We start from the raw sequence: 21,305 nt of genomic DNA, 5'->3' as shown, positions 1-21,305 counted from the left end.
AATGGCTTTCGCTATTTTTCCTTTTATGTAATTTATGTGTGACTTCCATGTAAGATCTTCATCAATTATGACTCCTAAAAATGTCATTTCTTTTACCCTTTGTATATCCATTCCATCTATTTGTAATGACACGTTATTTTTTTTGCTCTGTCATTAAACAATATGAAATTTGTCTTATTAATATTTAGTGACAGTCTGTTTATATCAAACCAATGCTTAACCTTTTCCAATTCTGTTTTTATCACTTGTGCTACTTCCTGTATATCTGATCCAGAGTAAAACAGCGTTGTATCATCAGCAAATAAAATGCTACCAAGCACATTAGATACATTCACAAAATCATTGATATACAAAATAAACAGTTTGGGTCCAAGTACTGATCCTTGTGGTACTCCATAAGCAATATTACACAATTCTGATTTGATATTATTTATCTGAACAAACTGTTTTCTGAGTAGCTTTTTACCCACTGATGTGCAATACCTCTTATTCCATATTGTTGTAACTTGTGAAGCAATCTTGAGTGGTCAATAACATCAAAAGCTTTTTTCAAGTCAATAAAAATACTTACAAAATAATCCTTATTTTCTATTGTTGTTGATATTTTCTCTATTAATTCCATAATTGCCATAGCTGTCGAATGTTTTGTTCTGAATCCATACTGAGCATTATTTAAAATATGATGTTTCTCAGTGAATTTATCCAACCTTGTCACAAAAACTTTTTCCATAATTTTAGAAAACTGTGGAAGCAATGATACTGGCCTGTAATTAGAGAATTTATGTTTGTCTCCATTTTTATATAATGGGACTACTTTGGCAATTTTCATTTCATCTGGAAAAATCCCTGTTGACAGAGACAGATTGCAAATATAAGTAAATGGTTCAATAACAGTTTCTATTATACTTTTTACAGTCATCATGTCTAAATCTTCATGGTCAGTTGATCTTTTGCTTACACAGTTTTTTACAATATTTCTTATTTCATCTTTTTCCACATTGTCCAGAAAAATACTATTGACCGTATTTACAAGTGTATGTAATGTATCTTCTACTATTGGTTTATTTCCCACCAGACTTGATCCTACATTTGAAAAATAATCATTAAACCCATTTGCCACTTCTTTTATGTCATATATCTCTTTATTTTCTTTGACAAAGTAATTTGGAAAAGTTGCTTTCGCTCCATCACTTTCAATCACACTTTTTATAATTCCCCATGTTGCCCTCATATTATCTTTACTCTTATTTAATTGTTCACTATAATAATCTTTTTTGTGTTTCCTAATTATTGTCAATAGTTTATTTTTATATTTTTTGTATCTATGTTCTGTTTCCTTTGTTTGCATTTTTAAAAAGCACCTGTATAAATAGTTTTTCTTTGCACAAGCATTTTTTATTCCCTTTGTCAGCCATGGTTTATTTACTCTTTTCTTACTAATTTCTATTAATTTACAGTTTTTATTATATGATTTCATCAATATTTTCATAAATGAGTTATATGCTACATTAACATCACTGACATAAACTTCTTCCCAATTTTGATTTTTAAGATCATATTTTAATGCCTCTAAGGCTTTTACTGACTTGTCTCTTTTAAAGTTTATAAGTTTTTTTCTTGTACCTATTTTTATATTTAAATATTGAAAAGACTGGTAAATGATCACTAACATCTGTCATCAAGATCCCATTCCTGATAATTTCATCTGTTCTATTTGTAAATATATTGTCGATTACCGTTGCGCTTTGCGATGTGATTCTGGTTGGTTTTGTTATCAAGTGGAATAACCCCAAACTATACATTGAATTCACAAATCACTTATTCTTTGGCAACTGGAGCTCTCTATGTTAATGTTAAAGTCTCCACATATAAAAAGTGTTTTGTTTTTAATTTGATGGAATAACTCTATTATTCTATCTGTAAATTTCACAACACAAGTGTCTGGTGCTCTGTATACACAACTGATTAAAATATTTTTAGATGTTTCATGTACAAGTTCCACTGTTACAATTTCTTCTACAATTGTACATATCAGATCTGCCTTTATGTACAGAGCAACACCACCGCCCCTTTTATCTCTTCTGTTCACAAAATACAGCTCATATCCCTCTATTTGAACATCAGCCATGAGATCATCATTAAGCCAAGATTCAGTGATTGCAACAATACTAAATCTATTTTTAAACTGATTTAAATAATCTTTTATTTGCGACATTTTACAATACAAGCTTCGACTGTTTATATGTAAGAGTGACAGGGTATCTTCTGCAATTTTTTCACTATTTAGCTGTTCTACCGTATAATACTCACAACCAATCGTTTTTAAGTCAAATATACTTTCATCAATATTAGTGTCTATGTCATATATTTTATCATCTATTTCCATGTTTGATCAGATTTTTTTTCTTGGTCCAATTACCAACAGACGTCATATTTGATCGTCTATTCAGGTCTGTATTTCGTAAGGTCCTCCATGTTTTTGATTTGTATACCGTTTGTTCCTTCTTTTACTCTAATCCACATTCTACAATTCCAGACCCATGTAGCAACAATGTGCTTCTGTTTTTTTAATAGTCTTGCTTCCCTAGCAATATCTGCATTTTTTTTTTGTTAAATGCTCATTTATATAGACACTTGTTCCTTTCAAATTCTTTGCCTGTCTTAATACTTCATTTTTATATTTTCTGCTTGTAAATCCTATAACAATGTTAGACAGTTTATTTTTTCCATCTTTAGTTGGAACAGTATAGCAGTCTGATATTGTGTCTTGATGGATGTCAACACCATTTTGATATAAAAAGTTTGTAGCTTGCTGTTCCAATGATTGTTGTTCTTCAGGTGGTGCATTCTCCCCACTGGTTCCACCAGAATCCACCACCCTTGCATATGTCCGATGCCTTGTTTCTAGTCCAGATATTATAACATCATCTTTTCTAGTGAATTGTTCAAGTTCATCTACACGTTGTTCAAGTTTCTTGATGATCTTGTCCTTCTCTTTAACCAGTTTTTGGAGTTCTTTAATCTCCACCGTCAGCTTGTCTAAATTAGACATGTCTTTTAATATCTGGTTTATTGAGGTCTTTATCTCCTCTATATTTTCCTCAAGTTTCTCCGTTTTCTTGGGTGGTGCCATATTAACTATCGTGGCTTAGTATGGCCACTGTTAATTGCATACGGGTGAAAACTATTTTCACCCGTAACCTCCACAGGTCCGGTCACTGCACACCAACCCTCCCCGTTGCTAACCTCGTTCACAGGCGCCCCCAGCCTCGGTCGTAGCCGCTGCTAGCCACAGATGTAGCTGCCATCAGCCAGGAATGTAGCCGTAGGGGGCCTCAGATGTTACCGCCGCCAGCCCCGGATGTAGCCGCTGTTAGCCTCGGATGTAGCCGATGCCTCGGGCCTGGATGAACCGCCGCCACCGATGCCTCGGGCCTGGATGAACCGCCGCCACCGATGCCTCGGGCCTGGATGAACCGCCGCCACCGATGCCTCGGGCCTGGATGAACCGCCGCCACCGATGCCTCCGCCGCCAGCCCCGGATGTAGCCGCTGCTAGCCGCGGACGTAGCCGCTGTTAGCCTCGGATGTAGCCGACGCCTCGGGCCTAGATGTATCGCTGCCACCGATGCCTCGGCCTGGATGAAATGCCTCCACCGATGCCTCCGCCGCCAGCCCCGGATGTAGCCGCTGTCAGCCGCGGACGTAGCCGCTGTTAGCCTCGGATGTAGCCGACGCCTCGGGCCTGGATGTATCGCCGCCACCAATGCCTCGGGCCTGGATGAACTGCCGCCACTGATGCCTCGGGCCGTCGTTTGTTTCAGAGAACTTGAACATGTTTTCCAACAGACAGCTTTTGATGACCTCACAATAATTATCCACATCTAATGCACTGGTAGAGTAAGGTTTACAAATTAATTCCTTATGCTCAATCAAAGGAAATATGAATTTTGACTTGGATAACCCATTTTTTGAGGTAATACACTTTAAGTATGAAGCCAAAAGAAAGGCTAATAACATAGTTTATCTTATCTGCAAATACTACAGTATTGTAACGTGACTACTACAGCCACTACACTCTTCGTGTCTAACCATTAACACAGTAAACCATCTGGTAAAAGGAACCAAAACAATTTGTAACATACAACAAAAACTTTTACCACCCTAAAGAGAGAAGAAATACTAAACACAGCATTCTGATTGCAAACAGCTCAAGTGGTTCTCAAGACATCACACCCCACAAAAAAAGGACAAACATTATGGAGAAAAAAAAAAAAAAAAAAACACACACACACACACACACACACACACACACACACACACACACACACACACACACACACACACACCATTCTCTCAATCTCACAACTGCATTTAGATATAAAAAAAAAATAAAATAAAATAAAAAAAATTCAAACACAGTTCCTCTCAGATTCAAACCTCAAGTTTCATCCACAGGTCAAATTTTCCCAAGCATAAGGCACAGTAATGTCAAATGTAGTTTTATACTGTGTGGGAAGCGCTGTATGCAATGATACCCGAGTCTCTGGTATGACCACTGAAGATGCAAATGTATATTTCAGGCCTGCTGGTCACTGCACTGGCCAGACCATAAGGAACCCGTGAAACACTATATATATCCTGACACACAGCAGACGTACATGGACAAAAAACAAACTGTGGTGAAACTGAAGGGCAGAACTGTTTATTTAAAAAAATAAATAAAATACATTTTCACCCATTTGTCATTCCCCATGAAATATAAACACTCACTTGTACCATCAAGCAGGCAATAACTTGTGTGTCTTAAATTAATTTGTGTCTAAACAAGCTGGTGTAGTGTCGCACAAACATAATTCACACATAGATGATTTGGGTTGGGTATCGAGATCCAGTTCTTGCCGGGTATCGTTAAGAAATGATTCGATCCACCGACATCAAGTGTTTTTGCTTAATGATTCCCTTATCAGTCCTTCAGAGCGGCCATTGTTTTGGGGGGTGTTTGTTGGGAAAATGATCATGTCTCTACATTTATTACAGAACCCCTGCAAGGTCTGTAATCAACAGTTTCTGCAGTGCGGCTCTTCTTTGAAGCTTGAAGCATTGATCCAACTTGCTGTTTTGTTGGTTCTTTGTTTTATTTCGCTTTATCTTAATTTTTCCCCGCTAAAACCCCAAAGAGCATATGTCTGTGAGTAATTACCTTTTTTTAATGTTAAATCGACCTGTTATGGTCTTCTGAAACAGTTGATAAATGAATTTTATAACTTAAAAACAGGACCGATGCTAGCGCGTTAGCATGTCTATGAAATTTCAATGTTAAAGTTAGCATTAAGCTGTTCGCATCTCAGCACATTTGTGTGCATTTGTTTTCTGTATAATAATTAATGACTCCTCCATTTTTATCATGATCATGTGACCTATATTGACCAATGACGGAAATACTACATATCAATAGAAGTTCACTATAGGAATATAACTACGTATGGATAGCCATTGCCAATGTCGTATTTACGTAAATCAACAACAGCAACTTTAAGAAAACATTTATAATAAGCTTCTATAACATATTACCAGTTCATTTCACAGAACAATACAGAAAATTTGTTGAAAAACAATGATACAAGTGGTTTCGAGCCTCATCACAAACATAAGCAAATCTTTGTCAGAAACAGCAATCTCTATGTGCACTAATATTATCTCCTTTCAGTAATTCTGCAACTAGTTCACACTAAATTTGCTAAGAATGGAAGCACAGACACCTAACCTTTGATATTTTCATGATGGTATTTTAATATGACACAGATTTTAAGCCTGTAACACATTGTCAATGTGTATACACATTACACTAGCACAGTTTTATTCCTGACTGACCTTTGACTGGAAGAGCTAGTGGGACCATTACCCACACTGCACGTTCTCCTGCTAAGATAGCAACTTTGCCTATTGGTCTAGATGATAATGTGACCTTCCTATCACTAGATGCCACATGTAACCAAAGTTTTCTCTCACTGTATAAATGACAATCAAAACAATCAGCTACTGGAACAGGTCTAACATCTCTCTATGTGGGAGCAGCCAGACGAATGAGGAGCCTATTCTGACCACGTTCTTGGTCAGAGACATTTTTAAAACAGGACAGGACTCACATACTGAGATCTTTTGCACTAAATGTGCACATGCAGCCATACTGACAATGTAAGCACAAAACAGAAATGCTCTGAGCACAGAGGGAGTGTTGCTTCATTCTCTACACAGGATGCCATGAAGCCACTGAATGTTTCCATCAAAAACAGTGGTTGGCTGCTTTAAAGATTAAAATGCCGTTCATAACACCAAAAACACTATTATGACATCATACTTACATATTGCCAGCTATACAGACATTTTATTATTATTTTTTAAATATAGCAACACCATAATAACACATTCAATGTTAAAAACAAAAAACCCAAAAGAACAACATTTCTGTGTAGGCTCTCAGTTGTCCAGGTGGTTTCCATAGTAGAAAAGCTTGAATCTTCGACTGGACTGGGTTGCTTGACACGAGGACGTTTCGCTTCAAATCGCAGAAGCTTCCTCAGCTAAAATTCTTGCTCTGGTGGTCTGACTTCTGTCTTGACTCTTGTAGAGAAGAATAATCAAGAAGTCACAAAAGCTGGAGTTTGAAACCTAACCATACCCCTCCTACCGAGAGGCAGACTGCTATAGGCTAGTGACTAAACAATAGCTCTAATTAGCATCTATTGTGCTCTAGTTAGCACCCTCCTAATGACAGGGCAGCTGTCCCTCTCCTGATGGCTCCCTTGACGACTCTGCTGATGACGTGAATGACTCATTACCATGAACAAAAGATTGAAACTGCTTTGATCTGAGTACCCCATTGTAAACAGGGGATAAAGCGTGTCTCAGACCCCCTCCCCGGTTAAGGCTGGGTTTCAAACGTTTCACAAAGAATGCCTCCTTGACCCCTCTCTCAAACCATTTCTTCTCTCTGGCTAATATTTTAACTTCCTTGTCCTCAAACGTGTGGTTAGTGTCTTTAAGGTGGAGATGAACTGCAGACTGAGGTCCACTGGCGCCCACTCTGCGGTGCTGATATAGCCTTTTGTGTAAAGGTTGCTTAGTCTCACCTATGTAGTGTTCGTTACAGTTTTCCTGACATCTGATAGAATACACTACATTGCTCTGTTTGTAACTAGGGATCCTGTCCTTAGGGTGAACTAATTTCTGTCTCAAGGTGTTAACCGGTTTAAAGTAAACTGGGATTTTGTGCTGTCTGAAGATCCTCTGTAGTTTTTCCCCTACTCCTGCTAAATAAGGGAGAGACACTCTTCTTTTTGTCTCCGTCTCCTGTCTATCTGGTCTCGTTGTTCTCTGGGACTTCTGCACTTTGTCCAGGGACCATCGTTGGTACCCACATACTGTGAGGGCTTTCCGGACAAGTTGTTGTTCTTTAGCCCTTCCCTCTGTAGTTGTGGGCACCTGTGGGGCTCTGTGTTGAAGCGTCCTGATCACCCAGAGCTTGTGTTCAAGGGGGTGGTTTGAGCCAAAGAGCAGATATGGGTCAGTGTGAGTTGGTTTTCTGTAAACCCCTGTCTGGAGCTGCCTGTTCTCTCCAATCGTAACATCACAGTCCAAGAAGGCTAAATGGTTGTTTCTGGCATCCTCACGTGTGAACTTGATATTGGCGTCCACCGACTTGATGTGTTCTGTAAAGTTCTCAACTTCCTGTTGCTTGATTTTAACCCATGTCGTCAACATATCTGAACCAGTGACTGGGAGAGATGCCCGTGAAAGACGTCAAGGCTGTCTTCTCCACTCGCTCCATGTACAGATTGGCCACAATGGGGGATACCGGAGACCCCATCGCACAACCATGAATCTGCCTGTAGTAATTCCCCCTAAACAGGAAATACGTGGTGTTAAGACAGATCTCCAAGAGTTGGCAGATGTGGTCTGGTGTGAGTTTGGTCCTTTCAAGTAGAGACACATCCTCCAGCAGTCTCTGCCTCACAGCTGAGACGGCCTCAGCGGTGGGGATGCAGGTGAACAACTAAGTCACATCAAATGACACGATTGTTTCATCTGCCTCCAGCTCCAGGTCCTTGATCTTGTTCACAAAATCTTGTGTGTTCTCCACATGGTGTTCTGAGTTACCCACTAGAGGAGCCAAAATCCACTTGAGGTGCTTGGCCAAATTGTACGTGATGGAATCTGTGCTACATATAATAGGCCTGAGTGGCACATCCTGTTTGTGGATTTTGGACAGTCCATAGATGCACGGAGTGGCGTCCCCAGGGTACAGTCTGTAGTAGTGTGTTTGCCTGTCGATGAGTCCCTCTTTCTCCAGGTTTTGGAGGTAGCTAATGATTTTCTTCTTATAGCCGCTCGTGGGGTCTCTCTTCAGACGTTCGTATCTATTGGAGTCACTGAGCAAGTTGTTGATCTTGGCCTCGTAGTCCGATGTGTTCAGGACCACCATGCATCTGCCTTTATCTGCTGGCAGGATAAGGATGCTTTGGTCCTTTTTTGTGATGTTGGACGGAGGAGGCTTAGCACTGTTCAGCACTGCTGTGACTCTTAGTCGGAGGTCCCCAGCTTCTGACTCTGACAAAGTGTTATGTTTGATGGCTGACTCTACTGCAGTGATGTAATCTACTGTCAGTATATGTTTAGGGGTCACTGAGAAATTGAGTCCTTTAGCGAGCACATCCTTTTCTGTCTGTGTAAGAACCCTGTTGGAGAGAGTCTTTACCCAATTTTCCCTGTTGTCACTAATTTGTCTGGGTGTATCTTTAAAAATACTCCCACTGAAAGTACGCCTTTTCTGCACTAAAAGGTTGTGAAACTTCCTGATTTGCCGCTCCTTACTTTTTAAATGCTCAGCCATTTGAATTTTAACTATGAACTTTGTGATCTTATTATGGGCCTCTTCCTCCACTAAAGTTTCTAACATTTTGTGCAGACTATCAAGATTATTTTAGAGGTCTACTATTTTAAAATGAAGCCTTCTAATTCTAAGACCCAAAATCCTCCTAAGGTAACTGTGCTGTATCTTTTCTGCTGTGTGACCTGCTTCTAGTGCCAAAACTCCAGCTTTTGTGACTTCTTGATTATTCTTCTCTACAAGAGTCAAGACAGAAGTCAGACCACCAGAGCAAGAATTTTAGCTGAGGAACCTTCTGCGATTTGAAGCGAAACGTCCTTGCATCAAGCAACCCAGTCCAGTCGACGACTCAAGCTTCTCTACTACCAAAAGAACAACATAAACTACAACTAAAAATATCTTAATCTTAGAAGACTAAGACGGCTAACACTTAGGTCAACAGTGTTCCGGTTACAACTGGCTGCAGGGATAACAGTCCTGCTACTTGACTTAGTGTTTCTGCAAATGCTGCTATGGACTCTTAAGCAGATTATCTGGAGAGGTAACAATCCTGCCAATGTCATTATAGCCTGTTGTTCCTTCTTACTATCTAAACAACACCTGGTTTTATTTGGACTTCTGCTGCTGTTAACAAGAACATTTGTGTGTCGTCATATCCCCCGACCAGCTACATAATTAATGAGACAGCATTATTTCCATATTATTATTATTATTATATGTAAAACTTACTTTCTATCACTACATTTATGAAACAATGACCCTTTAAAAGTTCAAAATCATTAAAATTTGGTTTGCAACATGGTTCAGAACATGGCAGTACAAAACTAAATAAACCACACTGCAGGTACCACATACAATAGACAGCCATGTGTTTGAAATTACAGTACGACGTTTGATCTAAAAATATATATTCAGTACAATGTAGTGACACATAAAGCATGCATGTCTGTTTGTGTGAGCAAATGTATGCACACCAGGACAGACCCACCACTGGGAGTGAACTTGGCGAACCTTTTAGTCACCTGAATGGACATTACCGTCAAGGTCAAAAACAGCTCTTGCCATGAAATGGAATGTGACAACTATTCACGCCCACAAAGCAAATGTCGACTTTGTTAGCAGTTAGATTTTTGTGTTGGACAATGTATTTTAAGACATTTATTAGGTCTAATCGTGCATAGTTTTGGAGCTTTAGGCGTTGTTGCGACAACCTCACTTAATCCAACTCCGTGGCAAATACACAAACCAAAACAAGCAAAAAAAAAACAAAAACAAAAAGAAAAACCAACAAAAACAAACAAACAAACCAAAAAAAAAACATAAAAAACAAATCCCAAGGTGCCCCCCACACACAAGTCAGCTTTAAACCTTGTCCACCCCATGAGCAAGCACACTGGTGAAAGCAAGCAAAAACTCCCTCAGGTGTTTTTTTCATTACAGGGGGCTTAAGCCAGTACGGCTGAAATGATGAGTAACGTGAAAATATTCGAGGCAAATTCTGTGTCTCAAAGCTTCGTTTAATGTTATAGTACATATGCCAGGCTAGTGTGTGGCGCTGCAACGTCCCCAGAAAAAAGAAAAAAAAAAAAAAAAAAAAAAAACAGAAGAAAACTAGAGCATTAACAGCTAATCAAATTAGCAATGATAGGTACCGCTTTTCAACGCGACAGAGTAAAATAAAGCCTTTTAAGAGAAAGACGGTCCACGCTGATCATCTGAAATAGTCTGACTGTGCATTTAAAGCGAAGCAGTGTGTTTGTCTATAAAAAAAAAAAAACAAAAACAAAAACACACGGTCCGCTCTACATGTGGAGTGACTATTCGACTGGCTGCTGTCTCTGCCCGGTGTGAGGGGAACCCCTCACACAGCTACAGCTCCGTCCCCAGCCACACTCTTAAACAGTTTCTGAAAGAAGATCATCTCAACAAAAGTCCACTCTTTCAACTGTGTTTTGCTCAGACTCACACTGAGTGTTTCGCTTTTTATTTTTTGCTTTTTTGGGCAGCACACAGTGCTTCACAAACATGGTAACTTAAATAAAATACTGACTGCGAGGCTTGCATGTTCAACCTCCAGCTGAAATGCATCTGCCGAATCGTCGGATTAAAAAAAAAAAAGAAAAAAAAAAATCACACACGCACAGACCCTGTCCATTAACATTAAAAAAAGTTAATAAAACAAAATAGAAAGACACATCCCATCGCCATTTCAGCAAAATGTCAAGACACTGCCGCAGGGACATTGTGCCATTGCTTAGGGAGAGCCCTGGACTATTGATGACGTTTAAAAACGCAAAAGTACTTTTTATCCAATTACTCGATTAATCGATAGAATACTCGATAGCTGCAGCCCTACAAGCCAGCCAGACTCAGTTTTTGACCACAGCCCACTCTGGACAGATTTGCAATACAGTACTATACCAGGGTTCTAGCTAGGATAAAATTTTAGCATAGTGGTAATGTCGAGGGAGCTAAGCGACCAGGGGGGGAGAATGGTGCGGAAGGGGGAAAGCTTTTGAAAATTCAAGCTAAAAATTGGCCATTCTAGGGGTACCCAAAGGGGAAAAGCCAGGTACGACAGCCAAAGTCCCTTCATCATGTCCAGAAGGCTTCTGGGTTAGCCAGTACATGGCCCTCAGTGAGGCAGTCGGAGTCCGTGGACATTTTTAAGTCAAGACTTAAAACCTATTTTTATTCTCTTTCTTATGAATAGCTTTTATTTTGTTATGTTTTATTCTTTTACTTCTGTTTTTAATTAGGTATTTGAATTATTTATTTATTTATTTATTTATTTTAATTGTTTTATGTTGAACTGTTCAGTGTGAGGCACCTTGAGATGGCTTTTGTTGTAATTTGGTGCTTTATAAGCTGATTAAATTGAAACTGAACAATATGAAATTGGTTACTGGATCCTTAAACTCTGGACATAATAAACTCTACATGGTGGATCCTTGATCTCTGGACATAAACAGAAATCAAATCTGTTAGTTTTTGTCAAAAGCATTTTCTTTCAGACATTATTAATGGCATGAATGTATTTCCATACCTATGAGCTGAGCTCTTGCAGATGTGCTGCAGGTCAGGTTTATAAAGAATGTCGGACGTCTCATTTTGGGAGGAAAAAACGTTTTAGTCGATTGTGGTTTATTATCTGTATTGCAACGTTTGTAAGAGGCGTCATTTTATTTAAAGCGGCGATTCGTTTTGAAGTTATTAATTCCGAGCGGACTCTGTCTCAGACAGACGGAGTCAGAGAGCCACGCAGTGTTTGAAGCTCGGAACGGAGGACGATTCTCGTTTCTCGAATGCAACAAGATGAGTCCCAGTTAGTGACTTTAATCCACACAAAAGTGACTCATGATATTTTAATGGCTTTCAGAGGGGTTAAGAAGCAGACTTACCGCTTCTGAAGAGCAGCGAGTCAAAGAGCCATGAGCCATGTGAGCCACGCTTCAACCTAGAGTCGCGCTGCAGAAACGGTTGATTACAGACGCCGTACTGAAAATCTTAACGGTCCAAAATTATAGCATAACGGGCCATAACGCAAGTCTGCACTAGCTAGAACCCTGCTATACCATTTGTATTTCTTAACTAGAAGACACTCAGAGAGCGCATGCCTAAGTCATGGCAATATACGGTGCATCCGGAAAGTATTCACAGCACTTCACTTTTTCTACAGCCTTATTCCAAAATGTAGTAAATTCATTTTTCCCCTCAAAATTGTGCATACAACACCCCATAATGACAACATGAAAAAAGTTTTTCTTGAAATCTTTGAAAATATATTAAAAATACAAAACTAAGAAATCACATGTACGTAAAGTATTCACACCCTTTGCCCAATACTTTGTTGATGCACCTTTGGCAGCAATTACAGCCTCAAGTCTTCTTGAATTAAGGCTTCCACAAAAGACTATTTTGATAATCGACTAGTCACACACTGTTTTTGTGATTAGTCGACTAATCAGTTCATACATAAATTGTGGTTTATTGCACCAGCATGCAGCCGTTACTCGTCTTTGAATGTTGCTATTGTTTATTATACCATTTAATTATTTACTTATTTTACTATGCATTATTATTGGCAATATTGTTTTAATACATTCATGCCCAAGCAAATCCAAGGTGGATCTGCAGGTTGAAATGGCACAAGTTTAATGCTGGATGCCATTCCTGACGCAAGTCCACATTACATGGAGAAATGCGGCAGGGGTGGGGTTTGAACCGGGAACCTTCCGCACTGGAACTAAGTGCACTAACCACCTGGCTACATGCCTCATTTCAAGGATGATCGGTGGAAACAGGATACACCTGAGCTCAATTTTGAGCTTCATGGCAAAGGGTGTGGATACTTATGTACATGTGAATTCTTATTTTTTGTTTGTTTGTTTGTTTGTTTTTATATAAATATGCAAAAATCTAAAAACTTTTTCATATCATCATCATGGGTGTTGTGTGTAGAATTTTGAGGGAAAAAATGAATTTCATCCATTTTGGAATAGGGATGTAACATAAAAAGTTAAGCACTGAGAATACTTCCTGAATGCACTGTATTGCATAAAATTTCTTCAGCAGTATCTATCTGTATGTAGCAATATTAATAATACAAGATTCTATAATGTACGTAGTGCATCTGATTAGTCAACGTAGGTCATGTGATGATGAAGGTACGCACCTTGTCATGATTTCTATCCATGTCGGGGCAAAATTACCTTGTGAGGTGATGACTTTAAACACTTTCTGTGATTCCAAACTATTTGTAACTATCCATGTTACTTTTACCATAATCATTAAATACTTGAAGTATGGTGGGAAAACAAAAACAAAAACCAAAACCCTTTAAAACAATTGGGAATGGGATTTGGACTTCTTCTGGAACCTAGATACAAAATATGGTCTGGGTCAAACTGAAAATAAAGGTCTACATTTTGCAGGACAACATCATCTGCTCATCAAATTTCATCATACCCTCTGTCAACCTTTTGAGTTAAATGTTGCTATGTACCAGAGGTGGGACAAAATCATTTTCAAGTCATCAATCTGCAAGTCCCAAGTCAAATCTCAAGTCAGCTTGCAAACAACTGGCAGTCATTGTGACTTGAGACTTTACTTGTGATTTGATGATTCATGACTTGAGTGACTTTTTTATGTGAATAAATATATGGAATCACTTATTTCATGGAACATTATACAAATGCAGGTGAAATACTGATTGATGTAAAAGAAGTCCAAGACATATTCAGTGATTTGGAAATGTTCATGGACTCATCCTAAGATTTGTCTAAAGAAAACTAGCTGGAAATTGATCATTTGTATTAACAACAATCCTTATATCTAGTTTATCCAATTGCCCCTGAGAATGGACAGAATGCATAAAAAAATGGATGTATTATTTTTAGTAAAACCACTTGAAAAACCAAAATGGAAATGAAACAAAGTACGTATGCAGTATTGTGCTATCCTCAGCAATTTTATATACTGCACTGATTGTTGTTGAATGCATGATGACTGTACTTCAAATGAAGTCATACTTTTTTGTTTATATATATATATATATATATATATATATATATATATATATATATATATATATATATATACATACATACACTCAACAAAAATATAAACGCAACACTTTTGGTTTTGCTCCCATTTTGTATGAGATGAACTCAAAGATCTAAAACTTTTTCCACATACAGAATATCACCATTTCCCTCAAATATTGTTCACAAACCAGTCTAAATCTGTGATAGTGAGCACTTCTCCTTTGCTGAGATAATCCATCCCACCTCACAGGTGTGCCATATCAAGATGCTGATTAGACACCATGATTAGTGCACAGGTGTGCCTTAGACTGCCCACAATAAAAGGCCACTCTGAAAGGTGCAGTTTTATCACACAGCACAATGCCACAAATGTCGCAAGATTTGAGGGAGCGTGCAATTGGCATGCTGACAGCAGGAATGTCAACCAGAGCTGTTGCTCGTATATTGAATGTTCATTTCTCTACCATAAGCCGTCTCCAAAGGCGTTTCAGAGAATCTGGCAGTACATCCAACCAGCCTCACAACCGCAGACCACGTGTAACCACACCAGCCCAGGACCTCCACATCCAGCATGTTCACCTCCAAGATCGTCTGAGACCAGCCACTCGGACAGCTGCTGAAACAATCGGTTTGCATAACCAAAGAATTTCTGCACAAACTGTCAGAAACCGTCTCAGGGAAGCTCATCTGCATGCTCGTCGTCCTCATCAGGGTCTCGACCTGACTCCAGTTTGTCGTCGTAACCGACTTGAGTGGGCAAATGCTCACATTCGCTGGTGTTTGGCACGTTCGAGAGGTGTTCTCTTCACGGATGAATCCCGGTTCACACTGTCCAGGGCAGATGGCAGACAGCGTGTGTGGCGTCATGTGGGTGAGCGGTTTTCTGATGTCAATGTTGTGGATCGAGTGGCCCATGGTGGCGGTGGGGTTATAGTATGGGCAGGCGTCTGTTATGGACGAAGAACACAGGTGCATTTTATTGATGGCATTTTGAATGCACAGCGATACCGTGACGAGATCCTGAGGCCCATTGTTGTGCCATACATCCAAGAACATCACCTCATGTTGCAGCAGGATAATGCACGGCCCCATGTTGCAAGGATCTGTACACAATTCTTGGAAGCTGAAAATGTCCCAGTTCTTGCATGGCTGGCATACTCACCGGACATGTCACCCATTGAGCATATTTGGGATGCTCTGGACCGGCATATACGCCAGCGTGTACCAGTTCCTGCCAATATCCAGCAACTTCGCACAGCCATTGAAGAGGAGTGGACCAACATTCCACAGGCCACAATTGAAAACCTGATCAACTCTATGCAAAGGAGATGTGTTGCACTGCATGAGGCAAATGGTGGTCACACCAGATACTGACTGGTATCCCCCCCAATAAAACAAAACTGCACCTTTCAGAGTGGCCTTGTATTATATATATATATATATATATATATATATATATATATATATATATATATATATACACATACACATACATACGAGGTCTGTTAGAAAAGTATCCGACCTTTTTATTTTTTCAAAAACCTGATGGAATTGAATCACGTCCAGTCCAATCAAGATAACGTCCAGAAATGTGTTAATTCCTTATGATGGAAGTTACTTGTCATGGGTTTTTAAGACGTCCCCCAGTGTCTGTCTGTTCTGGGTGAGTTTCTCAGCCTGCTTTGTCCCACCACCAAGAAGAATAAATAAATAAATAAGCTAAATTACACTGTAAAATTACCCGATGTCCAGTAGTCCCCAGTGAGAGCAACAGCCCCTATAGGGCTCGGCAAGTTAATGCGTTATCGCGTTAACCCATTAATTAATACCGACAATTTTTAATTGCATGTTAACGCTGTTGTTTTTTTTGTTTTTTCATTGTAAGAGTCTGTTACTCACAGGCTTTTGTTTTGCAAGTCTGTTGCTTACTGCTGCTGCGCTCACAGGAACCAGTGTGATGAGTCCCTGACCGGAAAAGAAAAGAACTGGTGGATAAACCAACCAACGTGGAGACTGGCACGGAACTTTTACATGGCCATTTTCATTTTGAAGTGCTTCCAGACGGTTCACTCAACAGAACCAAAGTTATTTGCAGCCACTGCAAAGCTGCATTTTCTCATCAGCGGAGTACTTCAAGTCTTAAATATCACCTAAATGCAGCACACACAGCTGATGCCAGCAAATCATTCAACAAAACAAACAGAGATGTGAGGCTTCGGCAGACTACGTTAGATGCAGCATGTGGGAGAACTATAGATAAACAAAGGCAAGAGAAGCTCGCAAATGTAACAGCGAAACGGACTACTACAGACTGCAGGCCGAATGTGGAAGACGTCAGTCTGAAAGACATTCTGAGAATCGCAACAAATGATGGCATGTATGAGATTCCCTTACGCCGCACCATAAAGGAGAGGACTGCAAAAAACACAACTTTACAATGTGCACACGCTGTTGCTCTCACTGGGGACTACTGGACATCATGGGGTAACCATAATTTATATTTATTTAACTGCAACTGCATAAACAAAATACTATTGTTAAGTGTTTGCAGAACAAACGTTATTGCATTTTCGTTCATATGGTAGAACATTTAAAATAAAACTGTGTTAAACACTACTTTTGAATTTTTGGATTTTGCTCATGACAATTAAATCACGGAAATCATGCAATTAAAATTTTTAATCCTTGCACAGTTCTAATATATACAGATAGAGAGAGATAGATATAGAGTTATATCTCTACTCTGCAATCTTTTATTATGCCCTGTATATCCTACTGTCTTGAAACATGTCAACAGTGAAACCAAAGATGAATTTCTACTCTCTAGACAATAAAGTTTTTGTATCGTATTTTACATACATGTATATTATTGCCAAATAAATTAAATTCAAATCAATTCAAGCTGAAAGTCTACTACAAACACACTGTCCTGCGTTCTTTATGAATTAAATTGATGCTGATGTGCAGCACAGTCAGCAGCTGCAAGAGCTCAGTTCAGAGGTATGGAGTGACATTCATGGCAATAATGTCTGAAAGTAAATGGTTTTGACAAAGACTATAGATTTTGTTTATTTCTATTCATGTCCACAGATCAAGGATCCACCATGTTAAGTTTATTCATGTCCAGAGTTTAAGGATCCATTGACCAATTTCATATTTTTATTTACTTTAAGACAATAAAATGTTGTTGACATAGAAAACCTGTAAAGCCTATTTTTAGTACACAGAAAATTCACAAGCGGTATTGATATAGATAAAATCTTATCAATATCCATCCCGAGTTAAAACCCAAGAACACCCCTTTTAGGCGATCATTTGCTCACTTTCACGGAGATTCTCATTTTCCCCACACAAAACACATGCACCTAAACACAACACAAGGGTGCATTGGGGATTGTCTGCCTGCCAGGTGATGCAACACACGCGTGGCACAACATCCGGAAAAATGACATTCTAATAACGGGCCTTGAGGAATGATGCAAAATTAACAAATCAGAAATTTAGATCTGGAAAAAGCTCAAAACTGGCTGAATTCGTTTCACTGACGAGCTAGTTACGTGGATCAGTCAGTCGGCTGCCTCTCGAGAGTCCTTCCTGCTGCGTTCATAAATATCGTTATTTCCACTACACACACAGAGAAACTGACAAGTTGAAAAACTTTAATAACAGTTCGGACGCGATCTTAACGTGACAGAGATGAGTGTCTGCACAACAAACGGTCAACTACAGCCCAGATCACTTACCACCAGAATTAATTAAGTTGCATTCGTACTGGAAGAAAACCGATTTTACTTGTGGAACACAACAGCACGCGAGCGATTTGCTAGCTGGCTAGCACCAAAACAACAAATACTATTGTTCTGAGGAAAAAAATGTCAACACGTGTATTTAAGAAAACAAATGCCACTTTTCGTTCATTTCCCAACCTCGGATACGCTGTTAACTATCCGCTGCTTGCAAACACAAATGTATCCGTTTTAAACATTACCGAATGAAAGAAGTAAAAGTCGTGCGCGAGACGGAGGATTGCGTCAGTCTCCTACAAGGTGAATAAAGGGGGTTAACAAAGTGTGGCGATCACACGACCAACAAAACTCCCCCCTGCCCTTGATAAATAAATCCTGTTACCTTTTCTGTTTTGTGCTGGATAAGTGGCGCTGCTGATGAAGCGGTGGACGATGATGAAATGTCCCGCTCTATCGCGTGTTGTGCTTCTTTTTTTTTTTTTTTTTTTTGGCTCTATCGCGTTTGTGCGGTTGATCATGAATAGTGTGACGCGCCTAGAGGCGGAGCTTTCATTCACCAGTGTAACATTGATATTAACACTTTACACATATGAAAACTAATAATGTGTTTTAGAAAACACACATATGTTATAATTAACTGTTATAAAGTAAGAGAGGGAGTAGTAGTAGTAGTAGTAGTAGTAGTAGTACTAGTAGTTGTAGTAGTAGTAGGCGTCAGTCTCCGCCCCTTCTGAAAACAACAGACCTGAAAAGTCGTAATGGAAAACACCATTTCATAGCTTTGCTTTCCACTTTCCTGCAGTGGTACAAAATTCTGATGAGTGTTGGAGGGTGACAAAAACTCAGAATTAACTCCAGAATCTTATTTTTAATTCATATTTTGAAGTCCCACCTCACAAGCATTCTGTTTCAACTGTGTACAAATTGGTTTAATTTTAATATATCAAATTGTTGTGTTTTAATATATTGTTTTTATGTATTTTTTTATTGAATTAAATTTTGGAATTTGATATTTAGGGAAAAACTCTGTTGTGTCTGATGATTTACGGACGTTCATGCTGGTTATACGGTCGCAAATTGAGGAGTTTTACTGATGACGCGTTAGCGGAGCCGCAAATCAACAGACACAACGGGGTGATTCCCATTCTAATCCAATTCCATCATTTGCACAGTTTATTTTTGAATGAATGAATGAAAATGAATGAAAACTGTTTATTTCGAACATTTGATACAACAACAATTACAAGATAGATCAGTAAAGACAACAACAAAAAAGTTCCTACTGTGTACCCAACATGTCCGAAAAGGGGTAGGGTGAAGCATCAGCTTATTTATCTCTACCCCTTCTTCCCCACAACCAGTAATACCCTTTGCCACATATACACATAGATTCCTACACACCTAAACCGATATCAATATATATATATATATATATATATATATATATATATATATATATATATATATATATATATATATATATATATATATATATATATATATATATATCAACATACATACACACATATATACATATATATATACATATACACATATATATATATACAAACATAAATATACACCTACACATACCTACTTACATACAAAATACTATATATTTACAAGCCGAAGCAAAAAACAAAAACACCCTAACCCTCATTACCCTTCCTCTTCCCTATACCTAGAAAAAAACATATTTTTGTACCGCTGTTTGAACTGGGTCATGCTTGGACATTGCTTGAGCCCCACTCCCCACTCTGTTCCACATCCTCACCCCACAGACATAAATACAGAAACCTTTTAATGTTGTTCGTGCCCACTGATGCTTTAAATTAAATTTCCCCCTCAGACTGTAATCCCATGATCTGTTAAAAAACATATTTTTAATATTTGCTGGAAGTAAATTGTTTATTGCTTTATACATGATTTGTACTGTTTGAAAATGAACCAAGTCTGTGAATTTTAAGAATTTGGATTGTAAAAATAGTGGATTTGTATGATCTCTATAGCCAGTATTATGAATAATTCTTATAGCTCTTTTCTGCATTACTGATAGTGATTGTGTTGTACCTTTATAAGTATTACCCCATACCTCTGCACAGTACTGTAAATATGGTAAAACCAGTGAGCAATAAAGAATGCGGAGTGAGTTGTGGTCCAGAATATGTTTCGCTTTGTTTAGAACTGAAATGCTTCTTGACAGTTTACTTTGTATATGTTTTATATGAGTCTTCCAGTTTATCTTATCATCTATTATCACCCCCAGAAACTTATTTTCATGTACCCTTTCAATATCTACCCCCTCGACTTGTAACTGAACCTGTATGTCTGTATTACAATAGCCAAATAACATGTATTTTGTTTTACTTAAGTTTAATGATAATTTGTTTCTGTCAAACCATATTTTCAATTTTCCCATTTCTATACTGATCCTCCTCAGTAACTCCTGCAAATCCCCCCCTGAACAAAAAAATGCTTGTGTCATCTGTAAATAATACTAATTTTAATATTTTGGAAACATTGACAATATCATTTATATAAATTAGAAACAGTTTTGGACCCAATACTGACCCCTGTGGGACGCCACAAGCATTGTCCAAGCATGATGATGTATATTCCCCCAACTTCACAAACTGTTTTCTGTTACTTAAGTAGCTTCTCACCCAGTGCAACACCAACCCCCTAATCCCATACTGTTCACGTTTACTGATTAATATGCCATGATTGATTGTATCAAAAGCCTTTTTAAGGTCTATAAATATTCCAACTGAATGTAATTTGTGGTCTATGGCGTTTGTAATCTCCTCAACTGATTCTATTAATGCAAGTGATGTTGAACTATGTGCTCTGAATCCATATTGACTATCAGTAAGTAATTTATGTTTATTTATGAATTTGTCTAATCTATTATTGAATAACTTTTCTAATAATTTGGAAAATTGTGGAAGCAAAGAAACAGGTCTATAATTTGTGAAGTGGTGTCTATCCCCAGTCTTATACAGCGGCACAACCTTAGCTATTTTCATTTGATTGGGAAATTTACCGGTTTGAAATGAAAAGTTACAGATGTATGTTAATGGTTCTACAATCCATTCAATGACCTGTTTTACCACCACCATATCAA

The 21,305-nt window shown here is 38.5% G+C and overlaps 1 protein-coding gene across 1 annotated transcript in view; it reads right to left on the bottom strand.

Moving 5' to 3' along the window:
* slc7a3a (solute carrier family 7 member 3a) overlaps nt 1-18,653 on the bottom strand; it is a 66,277-nt gene extending 47,624 nt beyond the window's left edge. Inside the window, exon 1 of the mRNA XM_034178077.1 lies at nt 18,564-18,653. The gene's annotated coding sequence lies outside the window, so the exon portion shown is untranslated. The remainder of the gene's footprint in view (nt 1-18,563) is intronic.
* Nucleotides 18,654-21,305: the final 2,652 nt, after the last annotated feature.

This window comes from Thalassophryne amazonica, chromosome 9 (assembly GCF_902500255.1).
Source record: "Thalassophryne amazonica chromosome 9, fThaAma1.1, whole genome shotgun sequence".
Lineage (NCBI taxonomy): Eukaryota > Metazoa > Chordata > Actinopteri > Batrachoidiformes > Batrachoididae > Thalassophryne > Thalassophryne amazonica.
The sequence above is the reverse complement of the archived record's forward strand: the minus strand, read 5'-3'. Positions and strand labels throughout refer to the sequence as shown.